Genomic DNA, 21,646 nt, shown 5'->3' with positions numbered 1-21,646 from the left:
TACAGTAGGTTAAGAGCCACACCCTGATGTGTGGTGGATAAAAAACAGGGACAATGACAATATTGACCCCACATGGTACCCCAAAGACATCATTCAGCAGCCCTGCAGCCCCCAAACAAACCTTACTACAAGTGTACAGTAGGTTAAGAGCCACACCCTGATGTGTGGTGGCAAAAAAACAGGGACAATGCCAATATTGACCCCACAAGGTACCCCGAAGACATCATTCAGCAGCCCTGCAGCCCCCAAACAAACCTTACTACAAGTGTACAGTAGGTTAAGAGCCACACCCTGATGTGTGGTGGCAAAAAAACAGGGACAATGCCAATATTGACCCCACATGGTACCCCAAAGACATCATTCAGCAGCCCTGCAGCCCCCAAACAAACCTTACTACAAGTGTACAGTAGGTTAAGAGCCACACCCTGATGTGTGGTGGCAAAAAAACAGGGACAATGCCAATATTGACCCCACAAGGTACCCCTAAGACATCATTCAGCAGCCCTGCAGCCCCCAAACAAACCTTACAAGCAGAGTACAGTAGGTTAAGAGCCACACCCTGATGTGTGGTGGATAAAAAACAGGGACAATGCCAATATTGACCCCACATGGTACCCCTAAGACATCATTCAGCAGCCCTGCAGCCCCCAAACAAACCTTACAAGCAGAGTACAGTAGGTTAAGAGCCACACCCTGATGTGTGGTGGATAAAAAACAGGGACAATGCCAATATTGACCCCACATGGTACCCCAAAGACATCATTCAGCAGCCCTGCAGCCCCCAAACAAACCTTACTACAAGTGTACAGTAGGTTAAGAGCCACACCCTGATGTGTGGTGGATAAAAAACAGGGACAATGCCAATATTGACCCCACATGGTACCCCAAAGACATCATTCAGCAGCCCTGCAGCCCCCAAACAAACCTTACTACAAGTGTACAGTAGGTTAAGAGCCACACCCTGATGTGTGGTGGATAAAAAACAGGGACAATGACAATATTGACCCCACATGGTACCCCAAAGACATCATTCAGCAGCCCTGCAGCCCCCAAACAAACCTTACAAGCAGAGTACAGTAGGTTAAGAGCCACACCCTGATGTGTGGTGGATAAAAAACAGGGACAATGACAATATTGACCCCACATGGTACCCCAAAGACATCATTCAGCAGCCCTGCAGCCCCCAAACAAACCTTACAAGCAGAGTACAGTAGGTTAAGAGCCACACCCTGATGTGTGGTGGATAAAAAACAGGGACAATGCCAATATTCACCCCACATGGTACCCCAAAGACATCATTCAGCAGCCCTGCAGCCCCCAAACAAACCTTACTAGCAGTGTACAGTAGGCTAAGAGCCACACCCTGATCTTTGGCGCAAAAAAAAGGACACCCCAAACCTGCACAATAAAACAGCAAACCGCAATTTCACAAAAAACATACATTCTAAAATTGCATTTTAGAATTGTCAAATCTATCAAACCGGCCACCCCAAAACTGGAATTCATCCCTGCACACTTGTCATCATAAAAAACATTTGCAAACAAAATAAAACAATTACATTACACTCAGTTTTAAAAAAAAGGTTAACCTCAAGACCGCGAGTGATTCCAGTGCTCTGCCTTCGTTTGGATATGCTTTTCCAGCACACAGTCCACGATACAAATCAGCGCTCCGCAGTGTTCCAAAATGGAGGGTAAACTACGCAGTACACTACGCAGTACTCTTCCTTATATAGTAAACGGGCGAGGCTGGGTAGCGAAAACGAAACGCCCAGTTTTCACTTCATTGGTTAGTTTACGCATTTAGGCGTTCCACGAAAACGAAACTTTGAATACACGAAAAATCGAAATTAGTAATCGCGTCAGTGTACCGAAAGAAGAGAAAGGTGCGAAAAATCGTAAACATAACCATTTTCGCACAACATTGAATACGGCCCTTAGCCCGTAACTTGACAGCAGCTGACTGGCTGATGCGTTATCACTGACCACTTTATCATTTCATTAGGCTTAACAAATCTGTCCCTGCGTTTAAAAAAATGTCGGGAACAAATTGGCTATTACTTTGTGCTTAATTACTCAGACCTGATTTTTTCTCAAATTGGGCAAAACCATGTGCACTGCAGGTGGGGCAGATGTAACATGCAGAGAGAGTTAGATTTGGGTGAGTTATTTTGTTTGTGTGCAGGGTAAGTATTTGATTTAATTGCAGATTTGACCACCAAAGCCACATGTCCGTCGCCTGGCATTCTTTCTACAATGGAAATGAAATATTGTTTGTAAGTGGAAGTACTGCAGAAGTTCCCACAGAACTGTATTATACATGCACTGGTAATTAGGATGAAGTAGGATCTTGCACAGTTGGCTGGAGATTTCTGGATACTTGGCTAGAGTAATATGCAACAGGCTTCATGCCAGCGAGGAATAGTACATGGAGGGTTAACTGGAAGAGTAGGATCTAGGTCTCATCAGCAGCAGGAGAGGCAATAATAATGTTGAACATGGTGCAGGTGAAACATATGTTTGCAGGCCTAGAAAACAACAAAGGTAATGCAGGGTTTAGGATTGACTGTGAGTCCAAGGTTCATGCACAAAGACTATCACCAGGATAGCACAGAATATCCACAGGAAATAGTACTGAGTACTGCAATCCAGGATGCAGACCAACTAATCAAACATTAAGCTACTGGCAGGCTAGTGTTGGACTGGTTGCCTTATAACCCCACGCTGATCCAATGAGGCGAGTCCGAATGGGAAGGTCACACTAATTACCGAATCCATGCAGCTCTACACGTCGCTATACTGTAGGTATAATGCTGTCTCAGTAAACAACCGTAGCCGTTGTAGCTGTCTGCCATCTTGGTTTCCTAGCAACCATCTGGACCGCCTGTCACTGGTGCTGGCAGACACACTGTCTTAGTTGCCTAGCAAAAGCAGGGTCACCCGAGAAGACAAGCCACCGCTTTCTGTAGGGAGACCCTTTCACTAGTTGTAGACCAGAGTGTATTATACGGTGCTGAAAAATGCTGTGGTACTGTATCATTTTTGATTCAGATGCCAGTTTCTGCAAGTCTGTAATGCAGCCAGAGCCCTAGGTGATCATGCCTCCTCTTCCAAGTTTCACATGTGATTTCACATACTGAATAGAATAACCATCATTTCATCCATTTGACAACATACATAAATCCATAAGACTTTGTTAAAGAGATTCAGTAGCCCATTGGAGGTGCTTCATGGCCTATGCAAGCCTATTTTTCTTATTTTTGACCCAATCTGGTGATAGCAAAACCAAGTGGAAGACTCTAGGTGAAATCGGGTGGAGAGCACAGAGAATGAGAGAAGAGAAGCGGGGGAAACATATTAACCGGAGTTGTAAGGTTCATTTATATTGCGAAGCTCGCAGATTGCCGAGTCCAGCAGACACGCCCTGTCAAATTGCTGCCCCCGCCCCCTCCGCCATATCCCCTCGCAACCATGGGAGAGGATGTGTCACGAAGACACATCCCTTTGCATGTGCCCGCTGCCAGAGAAATCATTTGATGGTCGCCGACCATCGAACGGTTTCTCCAGGGCTCACAAATATAAGTCAATGGAGACTGACTTATATTTGCGGGCTGACAGCCGAAGACAGGGCTACATCACCACCCGCATCACACTGCCATTGATAATGCCCAACGTTTGTATGGGAGCCCCCATGAAACGCTGGGCATTCCCATGCCCCATCACCACCCCCCCTTCCCCACTGCGCAAGCTAATTGTGTGCATGAGCGGGTCAAAAACATTGGTCCCCCGTGCGAACGCGATTAAACCAGAATGAGGGCCATAATAAGAAGCATGAAGGTGGGGGAGTAGCTTGTCTACAGTTTTAAGGGAAAGATTTCTGGTAGGTAAAGTTAAGTGAAGTTGGTTTGGACTCTTAGCATCCCACACCTTAAGAGTGTCTGAGATGGCCATTGCATGGAAACAATACTGTGGTTTACGGTGTCTGGGGGTCCAGAGCAAGTGATGTAGAGGCAACCTCAAGTTAAAGCACACTCCAGGTCCATCCAGATTTTTAAGTGTTAGAACCAATCAGTCAATTGGAAATAGAGAGAAGCCATGTTGTACCGCGTAATGTCAGTGATGGTTTAGCTACTATGTTTCCAATATAAGATGATAAGGTTTATGTTTCCATACATCAAACCATAATTTTTTTCAGTCTATCCCCGACAAATTATGAGGTATTATATACAGTACTGCATAAATTAAATTCATAATTTTAGGAAATAGCGACATTCTGAATGATGCTATACGGACCAACCAGGAGACCTCATGATTCATTCATGCAACAGCTAGAACAGTTAATGGAGCAAGTAGTTAATTGCCTTTTTTTCCCGCCATTATGATAGCAATACAGTATACTACTTCCTGCAGTGCAATATTGTCCAACTAATGCTTTACATGGTGTAATAACAGTTTGTTTGTAATCAGGTAATCAACACAAGTTGGGACACCTGTGGAAATTGTTTGCATCAAATCTCACGGCTTAATTAACTGCCTTGCTGCAGAACAGCTGTAAGTATTTAACCCATTACTAGTTTCAAGAAAAATCTCTTTTCTACAACTGACATTATTATTATTTTTTGTTTTCTAACCTACTGTATTTCTTATTATTTCAGCTTAATCACTGGACTCAATGTGGGTAATGTACGTGCTTATGGGGAAAGGGTGGAGGGGCTGGACAGAGGGGGTTATTTTGATTTACTCGGAAAGGCACAATCACTCTCTAATGGACAAAACCATGTGCACTGCAGGTGGAGCTGATGTAACATGTGCAGAGAGATTTAGATTTGGGTGGGGGGTGTATTTCAACAGATTTTTGCAGTGTAAAAATAAAGCAGCCAGTATTTACACTGCACAGAAACAATAAAACACACAAATCTAACTCTGCACATGGTTTTGTCCATTAGAGAGTGATTGTGCCTTTCCGAGTGAATCAGAATAACCCCCAGAGTGCGGGGAGAGGATTAGCTGTATGACTTGTGTGGTAGCTTGGATGTATAGGAAAGGGGCTCTACACTGCACACCCTATCTCAGTGGCGTAACAATAGCACAGCAGCCCCCGCGGTCGCGGGGAGGGGCTGTGTAAGTGCGGACGCCAGGGGACTGCGGTGCTATTGCAATGCCCCCCCATCCCCCGCAGCTTTACCTGTATTCGCTGCGGTGGTCCCGTCTCCCTTCCTGCTGCTATGGAGATGGGCCATCATAAAATGTCCGCCCCCATATAGCAGACAGTTCTTCATGGCATCAGAATGAAGCCAGGAGGGAAGCTGGGACCACTGCAGCAAACCCGCCCACAGCACTGACATCCCACCCACTGCTCCCACCCGCAGCTCCTGAATATGTTAGTATTCAGCTCCCACCTGCAGCTCCTGAATATGTAACTATATAGGTGGCGGGGGGACGCCCCAGAAACTTTTGGCGGCGGGGGCACAATATTTAAAATTACGTCACTGCCCTAGCTGCTTGTATTAAGAGGGTTACATTGCTGAGATTTATAGTACTACATATAGGGCGAGATTCAGGCCTCCCCGACGAAAGCACGCCCACCCCGCCACTCGGATTCCCGAGCTACGCTGAAAGCAGATGTGTACGCTTATATATCTGCATGCATGCTTCTGGTGGAGGCGGGGAGGTGTCACATGCACATGGAGCTCCGATTCCCCATCCACGGAGCTCCACCATTCCCTGCCTCCAGAACAGCGTGCAGCGTGGTGGAGGGAAGAGACAGAAGGCAGAGGAGGCATGCAGAGGCGAGCTGAAGGAGGAGCCTGCTGTAGCGAGCTCTGAGCCAAGTGCCAAGGACGCAGCGACACCATGCTGGAGGAAGGGAGGAGGCTGCTGTAATGAGCGCCGAAGCGCCGAGGATGCTTGGAGACACCCGGCCGGTGGAAGGAGAGCACTGCAGCCCCCGGCAGCACCATCGGCCTGGGGGATCCACCGGAGGAGGTTCATTACCTCCAGCTCCCTCTTTTCATGGACGTGGAGGACACAGGCAGGATCCAGCACATTCGGTGAGGAGGATCCAGCAAACTCTGTGACCCATCCCCCCCACTCCTCGGCCGAGACAGGAGGCATCGACCACAGGGCCCCTGCATGACTACCAGAGGCTGGTAGGATCTCGCCCCCACCCCCCCCAGCTCAGGGTGAACTCTGTGGTGGCGCCGCACCCCCCCCCCCACTGACTCTCCCCCAGCCTCACTGACTGACCATTCTCCCTCCCCATATCCTGCCATCACCCCACCACCACCCATGCTCTCCCTACAGGAAGATGGCCTGTTGAGCCCTTGAAGATGGCGCTGCAAATGTCTGCCTAGGAACTGTACACTCAGCCATATGTAACCCTGTGTGATAACTGTACTCTCTGCTATAATTGTACTGTCTTTGCTCATACTGTTACCTACCTGTCTGCTGCAACAACTAGTGGCGTGGCTGATGGCTGCCTAGGCGCTGTGCAGCTCGGTGGGTATGTGTCCTCTGTGTGGTAACTGTACTGTCCCTGCTTATATTGTTACTTACCTGGCAGCTGCCTAGGCACTGTGCAGCTCAGCAGGTATGTGCTCCCTGCATCTATAACCCCCAGGGTACTTAAGGTGTATACCAGTATGGGTTAGTATATCTGTCACTGTTTAACTGTACCTATCTGGCTGTTGCACAGCAATCCAAGTCAAATTCCTAGTATACGCGAGTATACATGGCCAATAAAGTTGATTCTGATTCTGATTCACACCAGGGTTGCCTATCTGACCCTCTCCTTCAGGGAGAAAGTGCTCTGTTCCTGGACTTCCTGGTAATGTATGATTGCCATCACCTGTGGTGAAACACCTTTCTTATCAATTACCTAGCTCCCCACAGGTGATGGCATTAAGTAACCCTGTACTCACTTTTATGCTAGCCGCTCTTTTTTGCAAATTGGGGGCGGGTGCTGATGTCATGTGACATCATCTGCCTTCCCCCAACAGGCATTCACTCTGGGGGTCTGCACATGCGCATTAGCAACTTTGTGCATGCGCACACTCCCACCATCGGGGGCGGGGACCTGTGCGAACAGGTGTGAATCCTTCCATAGAACGATGCAGAAGCACTCTGCACACTTTACTACTCAAACTTGAAATAAGTATTACAATTCAATATCATATAAGAGGTTGTTTGCGCACAGATATGGCACTGCCCACTGACATCAAGATCACAACATTGGTCAAGTCTCTAACTTTCTAAAGGTTCACACCTGGGGCTCAGGGCACTCCCAATCCAGCCCCTCCCCCTCCCAATGTAACATTTGTAGAAGTAGAGCAGTAGCGCACGCAGGGGGGGTTTCTGAGTACCCAGAAAACCCCCCAGGAGTATAAGGGGCCTAGTCTGAAAGCTGAGGGTCCCCTCTTTCCAGGGGTACAAGAATTTTTTAAATCAGCCCTTGGGAACCGGAGATATCTGACTTCAAAACAGTGGTCCCCAACCAAGCCTGTTAATTGCTCTTCCAAGTCAGATAATTCAGGTTCTTTCTGACTTAGAGTTTTTTCCAAAAGCTGGGACTCTCCCCCTTTGATAGACACTAGTAGCTTGTCTCTACTGTTCCCAGAACCAGAGATATCAGCCTTCCAGCAGCTGGTTACTGCTCCAGCTCCACACACCTGTTATCTAGTTTTATATACTCGTTGGCAGATTGCTCTGCCTCCTGAATTCTGATCCCCTATTCCCCAATACCATTTGGTAGGTGAGATTCTCTAGTTTTCCATTAAAATCTAAGAAATCTATTTCTGGGAACTGGAGATATCTGCAGTCAAGCAAGCTGTCCTCCCACCAGAAAATTATGAATAATAAGCCCACTCCACTATACACCCCTCCTCTGCTTATTAAACATCCTCTACCACCCTGGAAGTTATGTATCAGGGCCCCTTCATTCAGCCCAATGCCCCCCTTCTCTTCTGGTCACATATGAGGCATTGCCGTACTCAGGAGAAATTGCGGCACAGATTTTGGGGTGCTTTGTCTCCTTCATTCCTTGTGAAAATGAAAAATTTTGAGCCAGAACTGCATTTTTGTGTAAAAAAATGTAATTTTCATTTTCACAGCACAGTTGTACCAAAATTGGTGGAACCCCTGGGGGTTTGAAATGTACACTATACCCCTAGATCAGGGGTTCCCAATCTTTTTTTAATCACGGCACCCTAGAGTATAAGAATTTTTTTCGCGGCACCCCTAGGCCAAATTTATTTTAATTAGATTGGATTTATATGTGATTCTTAGGGTCAGTTATGTGGAAAAGGGCAGGAATTGCTTCTGTTTGTGCACATTTTATGATTGGCAGCCACCAGCACTGGTTTTGCTTATAAATAATTAACCATTAATAATTTTAGTTGGTCCTGGACTACCAACCCAGGGCACCCCTGCATGTTTTCTGAGGCACCCCAGGGAGCCACGGCGCACAGTTTGGGAACCACTGCCCTAGATGAATTCCCTGAGGGGTGTAGTTTGCAAAATGGGGTCACTTGTGGGGGGTTCCACTGTATTGGTGCTTCGGGGGTCTTGCTAATGCGACATAGCACCCACCATTCATTCCACCAGAATCTGTGCTGCAAAATCCAAATATCACTCCTTCCGTTCGGAGTCCTGCCATGCACCCAAATGGTATTTTTTGGTCACATATGAGGCATTGCCGTACTCGGGAGAAATTGCGGCACAGATTTTGGGGTGCTTTGTCTCCTTCATTCCTTGTGAAAATTAAAAATTTCGAGCCAGAACTGCATTTTTGTGTAAAAAAATGTAATTTTTCATTTTCACAGCCCAGTTGTACCAAAATTGGTGAAACCCCTGGGGGTTTGAAATGTACACTATACCCCTAGATGAATTCCCTGAGGGGTGTAGTTTGCAAAATGGGGTCACTTGTGGGGGAGGTTCCTAACTTTTAGCATCTTATGGTGCCTAGAAACCCACATGGTGCCTAAAAAATAATCTCATAAAAAGGAGGCTCCAAAATCAAGTAGGTGCTCCTTCTATTATGAAGCCTGTGGTTTGGTCAACGTGCACCCTAGGGCCACATATAGGATATTTATGAAAACAAAAGAATTGGGGGAATCAATTTTTAGTCACATTTCTCTAGTAAAATCTACTGTGTTCATTAGAAAAATGTATTAAAATTGAAAATCTGCTAAAAAAATGAAATTTTGAAATTTCACCTACACTTTGTTTTAATTCCTGTGAAACACCTAAAGGGTTAACAAACTTCCAAAATGCTGTTTTGAATACTGTGAGGGGTGCAGTTTTTGAAATGGCATCATTTATGGGGGTGTCTCACATACAAGTCCCTCAAAGTCACATCAGAACTGAACTGGTCCCTAAAAAAATCAGTGTTTGAAATTTTTTTGAAAATTTGAGAATTTGCTATTCATATTTTAAGCCTCCTAGTGTCCAAAAAAATTAAAAGGAGGTTGAAATAATGATGGCAACATAAAGTAGACATATGGTCTTTGTTAGTTATTAACTATTTTGAGTGGTATGATTATTTGTCTCACAAGCAGAAAATTTAACATTTTGCAAATTGCAAAATTTTCAATTTTTTTTATGACATTTTGGTATTTTTCACAAAAAAAAACAGACTGTATCGACCAAAATTTACCACTAACTTAAAGTACAATGTGTCACGAGAAAACAATCTCAAAATCACTGGGATAAGTAAAAGCAATAAAAAGTTATCCCCACATAAAGTGATACATGTCAGATTTGAAAAAAAGGGCTCTGTCAGGAAGGCAAAAACAGGCTGCGGCGGTAAGGGGTTAAAACACAACAGCCGGGTTCCAAACAGCCACTGGCTATTCTCCCTCATGGGGGTCCACGAGCCACATAGAGGGAGAATAGAACAGGTGGGGAGCGTAGCGAGCCACCGCGCCCGCAGCGTGGCGAGCGTAGTGAGCCTGCAAGCAGCTTTGTTGTGCTCACCATGCTGTCCGGACAGTCGGGATCCCAACATCGGGCTAATGACTGTCGTAATCCCGACTGTCGGAACCCTATTCCACACCCGTGCGCTCTAGTGCTCAGTTTTCACAATGCTGCTGTCGAGCACCAGCGCCGAACTCTATGTGAGCTCCTGACTGTCAGGTCTACGATGTTGGCATAATGACCGTCGGAGTCCCAACTGTCGGGAGGCCATCCGGCACCCAGTTTCAGACACATGCAAAGAAAAGTTTATTGAAAATGTATTTGGTTTTCATGGGTGGTTAAGGGAGGTGGCTACTCAGCGCACAAAGATGGCCCATTATATGGGTGTATTATGGGACAGTCACAGGTTCGTCACACAAAGATGCTTATTCTCACACATATAGGGAAGCCATATTCCGGAAGACAATCTGCACCTGGCATAGAGCTGATGCAAGGCTAAATGGTGCGACCAATGATGGTGACTAAAGACACACCAGGAACAATCGCATCATCTGGAGATGCTTGAAGTGGGTGTCTCTGTTTTTGCACATTCGGATACATGGGCCAGATGCAATTGTCCATCCTGGGGCAGTTTCTTATATAGTGCAGCATACTCTGCAATAGGAGACAGTGATACAACAAATTGTGTATTTACAGACAGTCAAAATTATGAGGGCCCTGCTCGCAAGCTTATAATCTGTATGAATAGCCCTCTTTATCCGCCAAGTGTGCTTTTATATACTATGTCTTCCATCTTCCTCTGTTTGGTATATTTTTACAAAAATCTAGCATATCCAAGACCTTAAATGGTTAAATAATTAGAGAACTTACGTGCAAGTAACTTTCTAATGAAATTGCATAAAGCTGTAAGCACCAATCACTCATTATGCAAATCAGCAATCAATCGTGCTAAGCCAGATGTTTCCCTGTCAGTCTTCTCAACTTGTTCATGTGAACATTCATTTACATGCATAGATGTGCAGAGACAGATACATGGGGCATTAGAAGGGATCACACATGGAGATGATCAATGAAGATTCTCAGGTGCAGCTATTCTGATAATTGCAAACGTGCACAAATCCACCCGATAGAAAGCAAATGATTGTACATTCCTCACATTTCTGCTGCATGTTCTGCTGCATTGAGCACAACTTATAGCCTAAAATATCTGAGATATGTCGTTTTTTTTCCTTCCATTTATATCATTTTACTGTAGTTAAAGTCACTTGCTATCATATATATTATTTCTAGAAGGTGATTTTTGGTGATGATCCCTTTTTCTCCCTTCATACTGTAATTTTACATCCATTTTAAAGATGAAGTTCTTCGCTGATGAATTGCTAATTTATAATTTCACATTGTATTGATTGTTTAAAAATTGAAGTAAAATATTGACTCTTTCGCAGTAATTGCCATCTTTCCACTTTCCCGCTGCCCCCCCACTCAGCTACTTAGACCTCCTGCAGCTCAGCCTCACTGCAGGACACTTGTACATGACAAACGGCAACAATGGGACCCCGACTACTGATACCGCAGCAGAGCCCCGGAGCTCCTACTGAGGTATGTATAAAATTTAAGGAAAGGAAATAAAACCTACCTTTTTCTCCCTTGATACTTAACCAAAATTGATAAATGAGGTACCCAGGGCCGTCTCTATCATTAGGCAGCTGCCTAGGGCGCCGGGATCTGGGGGGGGGCGCCACCAATCTGCTTATCAAAAAATCAAGGATGTCAATGAGGCTTGTGAAAGTTCTGTGGAACTTCTAAGACCTCACCTCCACACTTTCCTTAGAGGCATACTTGCCTTAGAAGCAGGGGACTTGCCCACATTCCCCATGGGCTGGGAGGACCACACGATTTTTGGGAGCCACCCTGCTTTTCCGGAATGTTAGGCAAGTATGCCTTAAGGGGTTGGAAAGTGGGTACTGGTGGGAGTATGTGTGTGTGTGTGGGGGGGGAGGGAGTAGGTTGTAGGTTTGCCTAGGGTGCTGAGAAGTCTTACACCGGCCCTGGAGGTACCCTTTTAAAAATGAAGTTCTCTGTTTCTGCAAAATAATTTACAATTGCACATTGTATTGTGTAAAAATCGAAGTAAAAAATTTATTTCGTTCCATACTCCACCTTTCCACTGTCCCAAATACGCTCAGTATATGAAAAACATGGTGGATCCCGGATCTGCTCAGTGTATGAAAAACATGGGGGATTCCACGCACTAATAAAACTAGCAGCACTGCTACATTGCCGCCAGTGCTGCTACCAGACCACAGCGCAGTCCCTAAACCCCCCCACCTGACACCTAAAGCAGAGCCCGCTCAGCTACTTAGAACTCCTGCAGCTCAGCCACACGCCCAAGTTGAATCCCGTATAGTGACACCGCATCTCATCAGGCACACACTGACACACAATGACACTGCGAAATATAATGAAAGGGAACTAGACCCCCACCGCTTGCTTAGCACCACCCCACTTCAACCAAAATAGAGTTTTTACACAGCGGGCTCTCTGTAGTGCATGAGGGGGAGTGAGGAGGGTGGAAGGGGGAGTGGCTGTCTGTGTGAGGACGCTCAGTGACCCGCACATAGACAGCCAGAGGCTGTGATACTCGCCTCACACAGGAGGACTCTTGCCTCCAGCTCCATGAGAGCGCCGTGACGGTGACCTCGCGCCCCGGTGGCGCTGGCTCTCCCCCACCACCGCTAGGGCTGCGGAGCCCTAGCTACGCCACTGCTTGATATACCGCAGCATGCACCGGTTTATTGGGGCTAATTGGAAATGCCCGGGTTTATATCCCCCAAACTTTGCTTTTCAGATCTAGATATATAACATCTTGCAGTCCCCATTGAAAAACAAAATGAACTATGGTACACAGAGTTACTGTACTTTGCTGAACACAGACAAGTATAACTGGGATATCTTCTGCAATAGCCATGTCTTAAATAGAAATAGTAATTAGGTTTACATTAATCAGGTGGAAATAGCCATTTCCGCATATAATAATGATTGAAAGTGTTTCAGAAATAGGCCGCAATATATAGTCAAAGCTCTTATCTATTTAAAACTCACTCATCCCCATCATTCAATGTCAATTTCTCTGCACATTCTAAATATTTTATTCAAGTGTCTAATATGTGTATCAAGGTAATTTAAATGCTTTTTTGTGCAAGTAGTTCTGGATTATGTGTAGGCGGCTCGGATCTCATACGTTCATCATAGGAGCAACAGACCGACTGACAACTATGGGCTTATTGGAACTAGTTGGATGGATGATGCTTGGATGATGCAATTACTATCTATTCTGTGCACTACGTTAATTAACTTGTCCAATTAGAAGACAATTTGTCCATTTAGCTATTGTTTATATTATATTTTAAATACACATATTGGGACTCATGTATTGGTCTATTGATTAAGGGAGGGAAAAGTGCTACCACTGATTGTAAGCTTGCAGCAGGGCTCTCCAACCTCTATGTCTGTCTGTTTTACCCATTTTGTTCTTTCAGTGTTCTTAACATTTTAAATACAAGAATGGCATTAATGTGAAAATTTGAAGGGTTAAGATAAATTGGTGCCATAAAAATCGGTACTTGTTTCCTAGCACGGTGCCTGCGATTTTGATTGTATCCATCGGGTCCAAAAACATCGCGTCGATCGCATCGCATGCAACCAAATCGCATGCGACGCGATCGATGCAATTTTTACATCGGAACCAATGTAAAATGGTCCCTGACACCCGATTTTACATTGGGCCCAATGTTAAATGCCCCCCAGACCCCAATTTTCATTGTATACCCACCCTGATGGGTCAAATGCCCCCCCATTGTTAACGCAACCCCACAATGAACGGCAACCCAAAGCGTGGCGAGCGGCGGCAGTACGCGTCCTCCGACCGTTTCATACCCCCACTATCCACGTCGGCGTTGAGTTGATTTTATATAGTGTGGCGAGCGCAGCGAGCCACCGAGCCCGAAGCGTGGCGAGCACACGCGCATTACTTCACAGGTATTACGCGTCCGCTCGCCACGCTTCGGGCTCGGTGGCTCGCTGCGCTCGCCACACTATATAAAATCAACTCCACGCCGACATGGATAGTGGGGGTATGAAAAGGTCTGAGGACGCGTACCGCCGCCCCTTGCGGGCTCGCTGCGCTCGCCGCGCGTTCATCATGGGGTGGCGTTAACAATCTAAAATACCCATAACAGTGGGTATACAATGAAAAATCGGGTCCATTGGCCCATTTAACATTGTTCCTTATGTAAAATCGCGTCCATCGCATCGGTCGCATCGCATGCCTTAACTTAATGTCTTAAGGAGTCAGCACATTGTAAACAGCATTCATCATCATAAACTTGATTATAGGGGGATTTTAAAAAAAAATAAAAACTATTACTTTTAATAATTTTTTAGGTGCATCTAAAATGCACCTGTAATGTATTACCACGTGACGACCTCAGCCCGCTGGAGTCACTCGCTGCGCTCGCCGCGCGTTCATCATCTGGTGGCGTTAACAATGTAAAATACCCATAACAGTGGGTATACAATGAAAAATCGGGTCCATTGGCCCATTTAACATTGTTCCTTATGTTAAATCGCGTCCATTGCATCGGTCGCATCGCATGCCTTAACTTAATGTCTTAAGGAGTCAGCACATTGTAAACAGCATTCATCATCATAAACTTGATTATAGGGGGATTTTTAAAAAAAATAAAAACTATTACTTTTAATAATTTTTTAGGTGCATCTAAAATGCACCTGTAATGTATTACCACGTGACGACCTCAGCCCGCTGGAGTCACTCACGATGCAATTGGACAGCGTGGCTCTGAATATCTTTAGATGTTAGTTGTTCATCAGCAACCAATCAAAGACCAATCCCTATCTCCATCAGTACTGCTTAATATTTTGTGGAGGAAAACGCATATGGTTCCTAAAAGTCCATTTAATTAGGTCCTATCTGATAGAGACGACAGTTAATCAGAGATGCCATATGGCCTAGTGGTCTAATCCACCTTTAAGATGTACAAGTTTGAGACCAACTTTTTCACAAACCTATATTTTATGTGTCAATCGGGCATGCTATTATAGAAAGTATTATAAACTTATTGCATGCATGAACGCTTTCCATGTCTCTGAAACACTAGTAATGGTCTGCATAGATGTCGGGTTCTGGTGAGGTTCATTCAACATGGGTTGTCCAGGAGTAGAGATTTGCCATACCTCCGACTCTCACAGATTCAATGTTCAATGGCAATGTTACCACTATGGACTTGGGTATGATGTCAGCTCAAATATATTAGCCTGAAAAAATGGCTTCAGCGGTGACAGATTATTGTGTCCACAGGCCAGTCTTCTCTTATGCTCTGCACTGACTCAATGTGTAAAAATGTTTGGGTTTAGCATTGTCCTGTTTATCTAATAATGCTCTAGCTTCAAAGTGTATTGAATATCTGGCATTATTCATGATGCTGTTTCTTATTAACTCTTTGGCTTCCAAGTATCCAAAATTTTAAGTTTTAGTAATAACTTGTCTATCAAGATACTGTGCATTTCGAGCGGCCGAGGACAACGGTCACATCTCCCGGCGCTCCTGAGCCCAGCAGCCCAGTGACCTTCCCCTGGGACCTCCACACCTGCTCTGCGGCACCCTCGTCACCCCCCTACCTGGGGGGAATCCTCCGATCCCGCTCCTGTGACTCCGGCGGCTCCCGGCCGGTCAGTGCAGCGCACTTCAGCGGCAGCCTTCTCCGGCTGAGAAGCCGCGGCCTCAATTATCGGCCGCGATCGGGACCCGTGGCAGCCTATAAGCACCTGACGTGCTGCCCGGCCCCCCGGAGATGGCGATACCGACCGCTGGATGGCGGATCGCCTGACTTGGCCAGGGGACTTCACACCACTGGCCCCGGACACAGGATATGCGGCCTGGGCGGCCAGAATCAAGGGACCCTGATGCAGCCTTCCATATCCAGGGCATCCCTCCTCTCCAGTGGGGAGCCCACCAGTCCAGGTACCAAAGGGTTTCAGGGGGCACATACTCCCCCCTTAATCAGGGGGAGGCATACACAATAACTGATCCCACGGACTGGAGTTCAGCACACCATCCCCAGAGCTCCATAGGTCCTGTATTCTCCTATACAGCTGCACTTCCCGGTGGCCACAGAGAGTAACTGCACTCCTCTGTCCTGCATTCCACTATACCTCAGTGCCTACCCTATACATGACTGTCATTTGGTTTAAAATGCCCGGGATGTAAAGTATCACACCAATGCCTCCCGCACTCCGCCTTTACCTGCACACCTATTGTGACATCCTTGACTGACGCTGACCTGGCACTGTACCAGCTTCCTCCACTTTACTATCAATGTTACGCTGGACCCTATCTCCTCACCGGTGGGTGTGATTCCATCCAAATGCATTAAAAGCACTCCCACAGTACCCCCAGTGAGCTTCTTTAAGCAACCCTCTCCAACCCAAGGCACCATGAGTAAACTCAAGCCTCCTTCAGCACGGAATTCACTTTCTTCTACTAATAACCCAAGTTCCTCTGCCACGACATCATCAACGACGCCTGAGATGGCAGACGATGCTCCACTGATGGTCGGCACTATGAAACAGCTCCTCGCTTCATTCAAATCGGAGGTCTCACAAGAATTTAAATTGGCCTTACAGAGGTGCCAACACTCCGTGGATGCTTTAGGCCAACGCACTGATCATCTGGAGAAGAGACTAGACCAGGTGGTCAAATCTCACAACGAGCTCATCCTGCTCCATGACGACCTCCAAGTGGAAGTTACATCTCTCCGCAGTAAGGTCGGAGATCTGGAGGACAGGTCCAGAAGGAACAATTTGAAAATTAGAGGAATCCCAGAATCAGTGTCAAATTCCGACTTAACGCAATTTGTTACAGATGTCTTCATGAAACTACTCCCTACAGTCCAACTTACTGAATTTCTTTTGGATCGAATTCACTGCCTCCCCAAAGTGAGAGCGGCTCCAAAAGATGCACCCAGAGACACCCTAATGCGTCTTCACTATTATCACATTAAAGAAAGAATCCTTCAAGCGGCCAGATCAGAGGACAACACGGAGTCTAAACTAGGTGATCTTCAGATCTTTGGGGACCTGTCTGCTGCTACTTTGACACTAAGACGCTCCTTCAATGTGGTCACCAGAACTCTATGGCAGGCGAATATACCATACCGCTGGGGCTTCCCCACTCGCCTGATTATCAGACGGGATGGCTGCACCACGATGATCTCCACCCCTGCCGAGGGCTCCCAATTGTTGTCCTCATGGAACCTGAACATGACTTCTGATGGCCCCTCGGCTACACCCAAATTGATCCAGGACTGGTCAATAGTGGACAACCCGTCATGAGTGGTAACATTCTTGAGTCGTTTATGTCTCCCTTCTCTAAAGTTAGGCCCTTGCACAGTAGACACCTACATTGTGGACTATGGCTTCAGTTTTGGAACTCTAAGTGTCCCTGCATAGGATTTTAAGAAGCAGATGTGTTGAATGTATATGTTTTCACCTAAGCTTAAGAATATGTTCAGGTTTTTACCAGTTTCTTGTCTAGTCCTATTCATAGCACAAGCCCTTTGGTTAAGTAATACTTGATACTGTGCATTTCTCTATAATATTTGTAATATATTATTTAGGGAGGGAATGGTGAGTATTCAATCCTGGATTCCGACTATATATATACGTCCAGACAGTTGGAATCCCAGACGATTCTGATGGCTTCCTTCAGTACATCGACAATTGGTATTCAATGTACCAACTGTCGAGTGTCAGAAAGTCCACAAATTGGTGGAAGCACCTGTGGATTTTTGGAAAATGGCCGTGAATTCCACAATCTGCATCCGTTTCCGACAAAACAGATCTGACTTAAAAAAAAGTAGTCTCTGATAGCATTGAATACTGTAGGTGAGTTACCCTATCAGGAAATATCGGCACAGATTAAATACTCCCCCTATGTATCTTTAAAAATATTGGATTATATCCACTGATTAATGCACTTTGTAATATAATTTCTTATACTGTACTATGCAAAGGATGATCCGCTGAATATGTGGAGTATTAACATCTCCGCCTTGGTGTAAACTATTGATGGGCCTTTTGATGAGATACAAGTTCTGCCATACTGTATTTAAATTGTGCATGATAACCACTGGTTGTAGCAGATTGTAATGTCTTGTGAGTTAATAAAATATTGGTTGATCTGTTTCAGCGTGCATTGTTGTGTCTAGAGGCTTATTATTATTTATTTATAAAGCATTGACATACTGTATTACGCAGCCCTGCACACAGATGGAACCATGCTACAAATAACATACAGTACAATGACATGAGACACAAGGTAAAGATGATCCTGCCCCATTTAGTGTATGATCTAACAGATAATGGGGGTAGTTGTTACATAAGGGAGCATAATAACAAATATAGCTGTAGGGGAACAGCATTATTTCCGCAATACCACCTAACCCTTTTACCTTACATTAACCCCCTCCCCACCACTTTCCTCTCCATCTCATACTGTATCTCGTTATTTCCTATGTACAATATAATCACTAACCATTACTATCTTGTGTCATTACCTGTGGAGGTGACAGAGGGACTACTGCTTGTTCATAAGAATCCCCCTTGTTGATCTTGATCTGATACAAAGCAAAATAGAAATATTGTTCTTTTTAACAAACAACCAGTGGGTTATGAAATAAATATTTGTAATAATAGTTAAGTGATTATCAGACGTAAGGTAAGCTGGTTTTGTGCTGAATTACTCTATTGATACAATTTTTTTCCAATTTCAAATAGAGGATCCTCACCAACTGCCACTCAGAGATGGAACTACCATTGGTGCAGCAGGTACAGTGCGCCAGGGCTCTGAGGTATAAGGGGCCCACTGCTGCCCCTATCATTCTCTTCATGACACCCACTGTTTTTCCCTGTCATGCTCTGCCTCCCCCTGCCTCTCCCTGTCACTCTATGCCTCTAACTGTCATCCTCTGCATCTCCCTGTCATTCTATGCCTCTAACTGTCATCCTCTGCCTCTCCCTGTGACTCATTGCCGTTTTGCATATTGTGGGTCCACCACTCTCAAGTTCTACCACTGCTGCCACCCCAACCACCGGAATAGACACAGATTGAATGAGGGGAGCAAAGGATGTCAAGGATATCACCTAGGTAGCAGGCTTGAGGGAAACGGTTTAGTTATGTTTTGTCAACAGTAATAGACATGTCCGGGTGGTAACTATTAATGACCACGGGAAGTTATTAACTGTTTTTGAAAGACTGAGTCTGAGGTGGCGAGATGACCCCCAAAATAGAATGGCATAAAGACATTCAGTAGCATCGGTGCAGTAGTGTAATTATAGGGGTGTGGGCCAGACCCGGGAGGGTATGTGGTCACTGGGTAGACAATGTCTAGGTCGACAGTCACTAGGTCAACCACTAATGGTCAACAGTGACTAGGTCGACACCATGAAATGGTCGACATACCCAAGGTCGACCATGTCTATGTCAACCATAAGCTTGCATCAACCTTTTGTCAATGATGACCTTGGGTATGTCGACCATTTCAAAGTGTCATTGTCCACCATTAGTGGTCGACCTACTGACTGTCAACCTAGACATTGTCTACCATTTATACCATAACCACCCGGGTGTAACCCTGCCAGTTGCTGCAGTGTTTCATTCTACTGTAGCACTTGGCTCCTGTCACAGAGGAGGAGCGGATAGTGCAGGCTAGTAGACTTTGGTGGCAGCCTAGCATCTTACTTATGGGATTAACATCCCTATAACTCTAACCTTCTTGTCACGCCTGAGGATGAGGACTGACCCTGGGAAGTCTCAGGCGTATTAACCTGGGAGCCCGTAAAGGGTTTTAGGCATCCACTCATACATGAAGGAGAGCCCGAAGGCGTGACCAGGACAACAAGATGAACTGATAATAATAAATAAGTCTTTTTGAAAAAAGACAGTAGTACTGGTAACGGAATTGCAGGTGCAGGTAACTGAAAACGGAATTGCAGGTGCAGGTAACTGAAAACGGAATTGCAGGTGCAGGTAACTTAAAACGGAATTGCAGGTGCAGGTAACGGAAAACTGATTTGCAGGTAACGGAAAACGGAATTGCAGGTGCAGGTAACGGAAAACGGAATTGCAGGTAACGGAAAACGGAATTGCAGGTAACGGAAAACGGAATTGCAGGTAATGGAAAACGGAATTGCAGGTGCAGGCAGCTGGACACGGAATTGCAGGTGCAGGTAACTGAACAGAGACCACTTGCGCTTAGGTGTCTGGAAGCAGGGAGGAAAGACCACAGGGGCGCAGGTGTCTGGAAGCAGGGAGGAAAGACCACAGGGGCGCAGGTGTCTGGAAGCAGGGAGGAAAGACCACAGGGGCGCAGGTGTCTGGAAGCAGGGAGGAAAGACCACAGGGGCGCAGGTGTCTGGAAGCAGGGAGGAAAGACCACAGGGGCGCAGGTGTCTGGAAGCAGGGAGGAAAGACCACAGTGGCGCAGGTGTCTGGAAGCAGGGAGGAAAGACCACAGGGGCGCAGGTGTCTGGAAGCAGGGAGGAAAGACCACAGGGGCGCAGGTGTCTGGAAGCACGGAGGAAAGACCACAGGGGCGCAGGTGTCTGGAAGCACGGAGGAAAGACCACAGGGGCGCAGGTGTCTGGAAGCAGGGAGGAAAGACCACAGGGGCGCAGGTGTCTGGAAGCAGGGAGGAAAGACCACAGGGGCGCAGGTGTCTGGAAGCACGGAGGAAAGACCACAGGGGCGCAGGTGTCTGGAAGCACGGAGGAAAGACCACAGGGGCGCAGGTGTCTGGAAGCACGGAGGAAAGACCACAGGGGCGCAGGTGTCTGGAAGCACGGAGGAAAGACCACAGGGGCGCAGGTGTCTGGAACCACGGAGGAAAGACCACAGGGGCGCAGGTGTCTGGAACCACGGAGGAAAGACCACAGGGGCGCAGGTGTCTGGAAGCACGGAGGAAAGACCACAGGGGCGCAGGTGTCTGGAAGCACGGAGGAAAGACCACAGGGGCGCAGGTGTCTGGAAGCACGGAGGAAAGACCACAGGGGCGCAGGTGTCTGGAAGCACGGAGGAAAGACCACAGGGGCGCAGGTGTCTGGAAGCACGGAGAAAAGACCACAGGGGCGCAGGTGTCTGGAAGCACGGAGGAAAGACCACAGGGGCGCAGGTGTCTGGAAGCACGGAGGAAAGACCACAGGGGCGCAGGTGTCTGGAAACACGGAGGAAAGACCACAGGGGCGCAGGGGTCTGGAAACACGGAGGAAAGACCACAGGGGCGCAGGTGCCGCGAGCACGGAGTAGGACCACTGGAGCCGGGAGCACGGAGTAGGACCACTGGAGCGCAGGTGCCAGGAGCACGGAGTAGGACCACTTGAGCGCAGGTGCCGGGAGCACGGGGTAGGGTCACTGGAGCGCAGGTGCCGGGAGCACGGGGTAGGGCCACTGGAGCGCAGGTGCCGGAAGCACGGGGTAGGGCCACTGGAGTGCAGGTGTGGATAGCTGAGATCTGCAGTGGTGAACGTGGTCGCAGGTGCAGGAACTGAAGCAGGCAGGTGCAAGTGTTCACAGGTGCAGGAACTTGGAAGCACACTGCTGGTGCAGGGTCTTGGAATGCAGGAACAGGTGAACACTGGTAAAGGAGCTTGGAGGCACACA

This window comes from Crinia signifera, chromosome 1 (genome assembly GCF_055691185.1).
Source record: "Crinia signifera chromosome 1, ASM5569118v1, whole genome shotgun sequence".
In the NCBI taxonomy this organism is placed as follows: domain Eukaryota; kingdom Metazoa; phylum Chordata; class Amphibia; order Anura; family Myobatrachidae; genus Crinia; species Crinia signifera.
Note: the sequence above shows the minus strand (reverse complement) of the source record.